The sequence below is a fragment of the Hevea brasiliensis genome, unplaced genomic scaffold (genome assembly GCF_030052815.1).
Source record: "Hevea brasiliensis isolate MT/VB/25A 57/8 unplaced genomic scaffold, ASM3005281v1 Scaf309, whole genome shotgun sequence".
Classification (NCBI taxonomy): domain Eukaryota; kingdom Viridiplantae; phylum Streptophyta; class Magnoliopsida; order Malpighiales; family Euphorbiaceae; genus Hevea; species Hevea brasiliensis.
The window spans coordinates 7,973-15,944 of record NW_026614817.1 but is presented as its reverse complement, the minus strand read 5'-3'; positions in this window follow the sequence as shown (position 1 = coordinate 15,944).

The following is a 7,972-nucleotide window of genomic DNA, read 5'->3' as shown; positions in this document are numbered from 1 at the left end:
TGGAAATTTAGGGCGGTTTGTCCTCTGGCATATTTTCTTTGCCATTATTTATGTGATTACGAAGCTACAACTTCTTTTTAGGTGACTAATTGCTTTCAGGAATTTTTTTTTTCTATTTTCTTTTCTTTTTAAGAGTACCCTTTTCAAGAATTTATTCAAAAGATGCATTGCTAGTGTGCAAAACTCTATTGTCATAACCAAACCAGACAGGTTTAATTGGGAATTAGACCAGTAATCGATGTGATTCACATTTAAATCCCTCTTTTTTATCAGAATAAAACCCTAACACAAACTGAAGAACTTTTTTTAACCTAGGGTCCACCATTTTATTTCTAGAGAGTGCATTACTACCCTGCACCAGCTAGTGGCGGATCTGCTGCAAGAAAAAAAATAGGGGTTAATTGACTCCCTTTTTCATAAAGTACCCTTATACATTTATATATTTATTTAAATTGACCCTTCATTAATTTAAGTATTGAATCCTTTTTTTAAATAGAGAATGTATTTTATTAATAGAAAATCAATTAACCTCTATGCATTGAGCAAGTTATTAAGTATTTATGGTGTAAGTTCACCTTTACCCACAAAAAGTAAGAGTTTTATTTTCCTAAATTTAAAACTCAATTGTTTTTATATGAGTATTAAATGTATTATTTTTTAGTGCACTAAATATATTATATAATTTGCTTATATATTGACCGCAGAAAATTTTTTATCTAGATCCGCCACTTGTACCAACTATAAAAATTTCATGAAACATATACAAGAAGCTGCATATTCTTAGGTATTTTGACAAAAAAAAATATTCTTAGGTATTGAGAGGTTTTTGCTTTGCAATTGTTTCATTCCTTCTAAAGCCCTATGTAACAGTGCAAAAACAGTATGTTGAGTTACCATATATAGCTTTGTATTGATGAAGAAGCAGCCAAGTCACACTTCGTATTATTGAATACATATTTGATTGATGAGTTTAGCATATATCTAACAGATAGTGGGAGAATCCACTAAGTTATATCTGCTGCAAAATCTCTTTTTTCTTGGCATCCGAAATTCGCAGTTAATGACTCAATATCTGTTGTTTGCCACAATCTTAAGTCCTCAAAGTACTAGTAAAGAATACTAGTGGAAAACAGGAAAACAAGCTTGACAAGCCAATGTAGAGACTTTGACTATCTTTGTATGTGGAAGTTTGCACACTTTTGTTTTCCTTGGCCTTTTTTTTTTTTTATTATTCCACAATGGCCTGTAATAATTGGTGGACTGCTGTATTTTTTCAGGTTTTTTCATTTACCACCTGATCCTATGTTAGGTGTAACGCGAGAGACGTGATAGTCTAGTTTAATTAGATTTATACATGCTAAGTTTTTCCTAATTTTCTTTTAATAAAATTTTGCTATAAAAAAAAGAAAAAAAAAAAAAACTGGTGAGCTAGATAGCCCTCTCTCCCTTTCTCACCATAAGACCATAAAGTGAACAATCTTTGAATAAGTATATAGGGAGACTCAAGCCCTAAACCTTACCACTTCCTGCATATTAAAGGTAGAGGAAGATCAATCACTCAATATCTGTTGTTTGCCACAATCTTCTGTTTTCCTTCTCTTTTAGTTTAAAAAAGCATGAGAAACTCTCATCACCTATATTATAAAATAGGTACTCAATTGTTACACAATTGTATTGAGTTATGACTCATATTTACCAGAGAAAAATTTACCATTCACGAAAAGACTGATAAAAGGAGGAGCTCCAACATAATTATGTAAATTCTAATTAACCCTATGTTCCATAAATATGGAGTTGTAATATTCTCCTTTTAATAGTGAAAAGCATACAATTATTTGAAGACGAAGGCATATTTACTAAACTACTAAAATTTTTGTGTTTGAGTTTCGCTCTTTATTGTTCATATTTGCGTGTGATAGCGATGAAAAGGACTTGAAAGATTAGTGTTATCAATGATTTAATTATGCATGTGTTTTGTTTGTTTCAGCAAAGATCTTATTATATAGATTAAAGATTTGTTAGGCATCCCTTTTTGCTTATGGAGGAGAAGGATATTGGTGAGAGGAGGCGGGGGGGCTAAACTATAGCTTGATATAAAAGATTATAGCTGATTGTGATGTCAAGAAAGGAGAAAAGAAGAGTGCCAACTTCTTCTTCCTTGCAGTGTCATGTTGCATTATTACTCTAGCAGTCTCCCACCCATGTAGAGAAAGGAGTGTTCATTTTTATTACGCAATTTCTGAATTGGTTAAAAGTGGTTTTAGGCTCTTTTGTCTCATAAAGCATTTCCTCTGCCTAACCAAAAAGTCTGTGCACACTCATACAGAAAACTATTAGTGGCTTTTTTTTTCTAAGTTGTCACGTATCAATTGTTCACTTTATTTTAAGGTTATCTTTAATTTGTGCACTAGCAATTCAAGATTTGATAAAGTCTAGCTCCCCAAGTCTTGATTGCTGCATTTATCATTTAAAAAAGTAATGACTCAAGTGCTAAATTGCCTAATTTTTAAGGCTACTTCATTACTTATAGCACAAGTTGATGTGCAATTTGAAAATGTTCTTAAATCCCTTACATGGTCTTAAAAAAACGTGTTTGCCTTCCCAAAACAGGGGAGAAGTAGTTGATGAATGTATTTGTGGATATATAATTTAGTACCACATAAGGTTTTGCCAAAATAAACAAATTGAAAGCTTTGTAATGGCAGACAGTCCAGTCTAATAATATTTTTCAAGTCTTCATCTTCCATGATAGAATATTGGTAGATTGAAGTGCTTGAAAAGACTCATGGGTATTGATATATACTTTGGGAATTGAGAATTTCCCACTAGGTCTAAAGTATTGTGGAGCTAGTCTCTTATCATGTAATGGTTAATTAAGATAAATTAGATCCCTTTCCTTTTAATTACAACAAGACATATATGACAAGAAATGTGTATATGAAGGTAAATTTTGATCTGATTTGATAATTTAATTTAAATTTGTTGAATTAAAGTAATTTTTAACTTATTTTAACTTGTATAAAATTTTTAAGAATTTAAATTCAAATAATTTAAAAATTAAAAGTTTAATTAAGAGTTAATCTAATGATTTGTATAAATTTATTTATTCATCTCGAAAATTAAATAATATTATTATAAATGTTAAAATTAATAATAAAAATTTTGTAGTTACGTTAATTTTATTGTCATAAAGTTGACATGTAACAGCAATGTGAACAATTACTGCTAATAATATATAAAAAAATATAATAACAATTGTTATTTATTATTGATGACATTAATAAACTTTTAGTAATAATAATTATTGCAGCTAGTAACTTTTTTTTAGCGATCATAAATTTATTGTAAAATATTTATGGTCATAATTTTTAATAATAATATATAGCAATTTATATATTGATATCATAAATTCTTCTCTTCTAGTGTGAAAAAAAATTATTTAAAAAAATATTATAATTTAGAATTTTTTAGCATTCACAAAAGTCTTTTTATATAGTAATCTAATAAGTAACTAGTATTTATTGCAGATTATTTATTATTTTATTTTAATAATATAATTTAATATATATTTTACATTTTCACATATATATATATATATATATATATATATATATATTAAAATAAAATAGTAAAGTAATTTTTGTATTTTTCTTCAACATAGTGAAAAATTTCTTATAATAACTTCTAATTTTAAGATTAATTTCTTATCATAAAATTTATTAAAATAAATAAATCATGCATAATTACATTCTAAAATTAAATGTAATAGACGAAATTTATCAAAATAAGGATTTAATCAATCTACTTATTTAACTTATTAAATATTTATTTATTATAATTTTTCTTTTTTTTTAATTTTTATCTCTTTACATTGAAATTGATGTATAAATGTACAAATTTTATTAAAAATTTAAGCAAATTTAATTATAGTACATTTCACAAAATTTATTATAAATATTAATTTAATGATTGTAATTAGATCATTTCTTAAACAAAACTTGATGATGCCACTTAGCTCTTTCCCAAGCCAATATCCTAGTTCCACCACTACATCATGCCATGATGTGGACTACACAGTATAGATATCTCTCTTTCCATAAATTTTACTGTAAATAAAACAAAAATTATCGTTATAATGGAAGTTCAAATATGACTCTCCACTCCTAACATATCCTTCAATGATATGTGAAGATCAATAATATTATAATTTATATTTCATTGAATTTAGATTCACAACGGGAAGAAATTAATTTTTCTTTATATATATGGACGAATGCTTAATTTTTAAATAATACTAGTAGAAAATTAAAATAAATAAAGGTGGCAGCTGATTTTGATGAACGCAGGCGTTTGTGGAAGACAAGTGACCTTGTTTGAAGGGGGTTTTGTAATATATTTAGTGGATTTTGTAATATATTTTCTTTCATTTGATGGTCTTTGCCTGCTTTGTTTGTTTGGGGAAATGTAAAATCTTGATGTAACCTTTCCTTGATAATGCATTATAAAGCCACATTTGACTTCCTTGAATGAAGAATGTGCACACAATATCCTCTTCTCTTGGCCAAAATGCCAATATCCCATTGCAAACCTCCAAGAAATTACTCAAGTTTTCAATCACCAATTGTTCTCATAAAGTCCTAAAGAAATTATATCAAAACTGAAAGACTTGTGATTGAATCCTACTTCTATTATTGATATAGAGAATTTATGAACGCATTATGATTGTATTTGCTAGAATGTAAAATCACAAGAAAAGAGTGAGGTTCACAAATTAATAATGGAAATGGAGTGTCATCTCAAAAAGTATTGATTTGGATGGATTGCTGAGAAAGAGATAAAAATGGAGAGACATTAAAGGAGTAATAGAAAAGGGAGATGGAGAGAGAAATGGCTGGAGAAACAAAATATGAAAATGGGAAGAGACAGAACTGAAGAGTAAAGAGAGAAATGGGAGGAGAAAGATAAAAGAGAGATGAAAAGACATTACATTGTAATATGTCATTATTAAAATTAGATAAATACACTATTTAATTTATGAAATCAAATTTTTGAGATTAATTAATCTAATTTTCAAAATATAAGATTCATTCGTAAATAATGGCAATATCGAGTGATTAATTAGTAATTAATACTAATAATAAATTGGATGGAATTACCTATTAATTGATAGAACTAAATCTCATAGACTAATATATTTATCAAAATAAGAGATAAACTAAATAGTAATTTGCCCAATAAAATAATTAGAAAGATCATTTTTTATCTTAACTAAATAAATTTAGCCTATTAATTGAAAATGTTACTTCTATTATGTAGCCAAGCCAACTATATAGTTTGTTTTTTTTTTTTTTAGTTAAATGATAGAAAATGATTTAGTAGTGGGCTTCCTTTGTTACTTGGGAAATAACTTATATATAAAAAATATTTTTTATGAAAAATATTTTTTAAAAAATATTTTTTATGAAAATATTTTATGACTGTAATATTAAACTAGTGATATATATATATATAAAAAGTAATTTTTTGTATTTTAATAAGATTATAAAAATTTAAAAAATAAAAAATTACTTTTTCTTTTAAAAGAAGAAAGGTGTTCTTTAAAAATAATTTGATTTTTCTTGTGATAAAAAAATATTTTTTAATGTCTTAAATACTAAAATATATGAAAAATATTTTCCACCGTGAAGCAAACAGAGCCCCGATAATTACTATATAAAGTAATTCCATTTTCTTGGAAATCACACCAAAGTACATAATCATTCCTTTAGACCTACAATTATGTGTGAATTCATGAACTAAGAATTGCACAAAAGATGCCTAATCTAGTAATCAAAGCGTACAAAACGTATAGAAAGTTAGTAATGACCATACAAAGCAATATGATAGGTAGCACCTTGGTGGTTATTGGTTAATGTAAATTATAATACTAGCCAACAACATATTAGTACAACAGAAATTAATAGTTGGAATGCCAATTACATTACAATCTTACGATCTAAATTATTCACCTAACAATTAGGTATAGCTAATCCTATATATCTACATAGCCAAAAATTAATCCTTATAATATTTTAGTAATATTTTATTAAGATCTTTATATATATGTCAAAAGTCACTTTTTCAATGTGAAACTTAGGGCATTATAAGCTCCCACACCTAATTGTTTTATGCCTTATATGGATTAAGTTGTAATTCATTAATCTAAAATTTTCATTAGATGATTCACAGAAAAACTTAGAATTTTGACTCATCAGATGACTCACAAATTACATATATAAATTACATCAAAATCGCTTTTCAATGTAAATCTTGACCCATTATATGAGTCAAGAATTCTAAAAGTGACTCGTGTGAATTTTAGAAGTGACCCCTGCCAACTTTTCACGATGTACGCTTCCACACGATACTTAATTATTTTTGCCTTATAAGCTGAAATTTTGTTAAAATAATAGATTGCTCTAGCATCATTCTTACAACCCGAATTTACATGGATTGCTAACCTAACAACTGGGGCATGACTGGACTTAACCACACGATACAAAGCCAACACTTGAATGTTAACAACAATCTACTACGAAAATTACATAAAATAAATTATAAATCCTTTTTTAATGTGGGACTTGACGTGTTATATACAGAATATATGAATCCTAAGTTTTAATTCCAACATAGATATATTGATCCTCTACATGTGTATTGTTGTTCCATATTAATTTAAAATAAGGTGTTTATATTATATATCACTAGGTAAATTTCTTTTTCTTGAGCTAAATTTTAAGTGAAATTAGACCCAATTCACTTTTTCTACATGATATATTATCAGAACCTATCATACTTTAGTGTTAAGTCACCCGTAAATATATTTACCTACAAACTTTACACTCAAATATTCAAGTCTAAGTATAATTAGGTGTGTTGTCATACATTGATTTAGGATAAGGTGTTTGTGCTCTACATAAAATTTGGATAAATCTATTCCTTTTGAGATAGAATGGTACACTAAATATAACTTTTTAAAATATAAACTAACTTATTTGTCATAATAATAATAATAATAATATAGAAAAGGGGCTAGGCTTAGAATATCAATTCATTTCTCTTGCGCTAAAAGAAAATCGAGTAACAAGAGAAAATTGACCATAGTATCGATCGGTTTTGTGATTACTTGACTAGACAGGTTAGATGATGTAAGAGTGCATTACACACTTTAAGGGAAGCTACCAATTTGGATTTAATCTTCTAACGTAACTTTCAAAAAAAAAATAATAAAAATAAAAAATAAAGCCTTCCTTTCACATTTTATTTTGTCCTTTTTGTGGAAAACCCAATGTTGATACTTGATACATCCTCAATACTACTTGACCTTAGGACCCACTAACTACTAAGTGCCAATTAATCATCTTATCTCCACTAGCTAATTAAATCTTCAATAATGAAGAAATATTGCGTCATAAACAGTTGTGTTGCCTTATCATTAAAGTATTGCATTGCACTTGGTATTATCTAATGATTATACCAAATAAACTATTGTAGTTGGGTCCAAAACCTAAAGTTTATTAGACAAGCCAAATCCTAGGACCATATAAATAATATGCATTTTGTAGGGGAGTGATTACCATATAGTCATGCTAATAGGAATTAATGATGGTCATGAAGATGAACAAACATTCTCAAACAACTAATGCAATAAAGTTGAGATTTTTTCTATTACTTTTTTTATATAAACAAAAGGGTTTTAATAATTTTCTTGATATAATTAAGGGTGCATTAAAAAATTAATTATGATTGATACTTGAAAATTGATATATTTGGTGAGGAGCCTTAAATTAGGGAAGGACATAATCAATCAACATAATAGAATGGTGAGGGATTTTGGATTTGGAAAGGACATAATCAAGGTTCTTTGTTCTATCTCTCAAAGGAAATTTGGTTAGAATAAAGTTTAGGGAATTTGTAATGGTATATGAATACC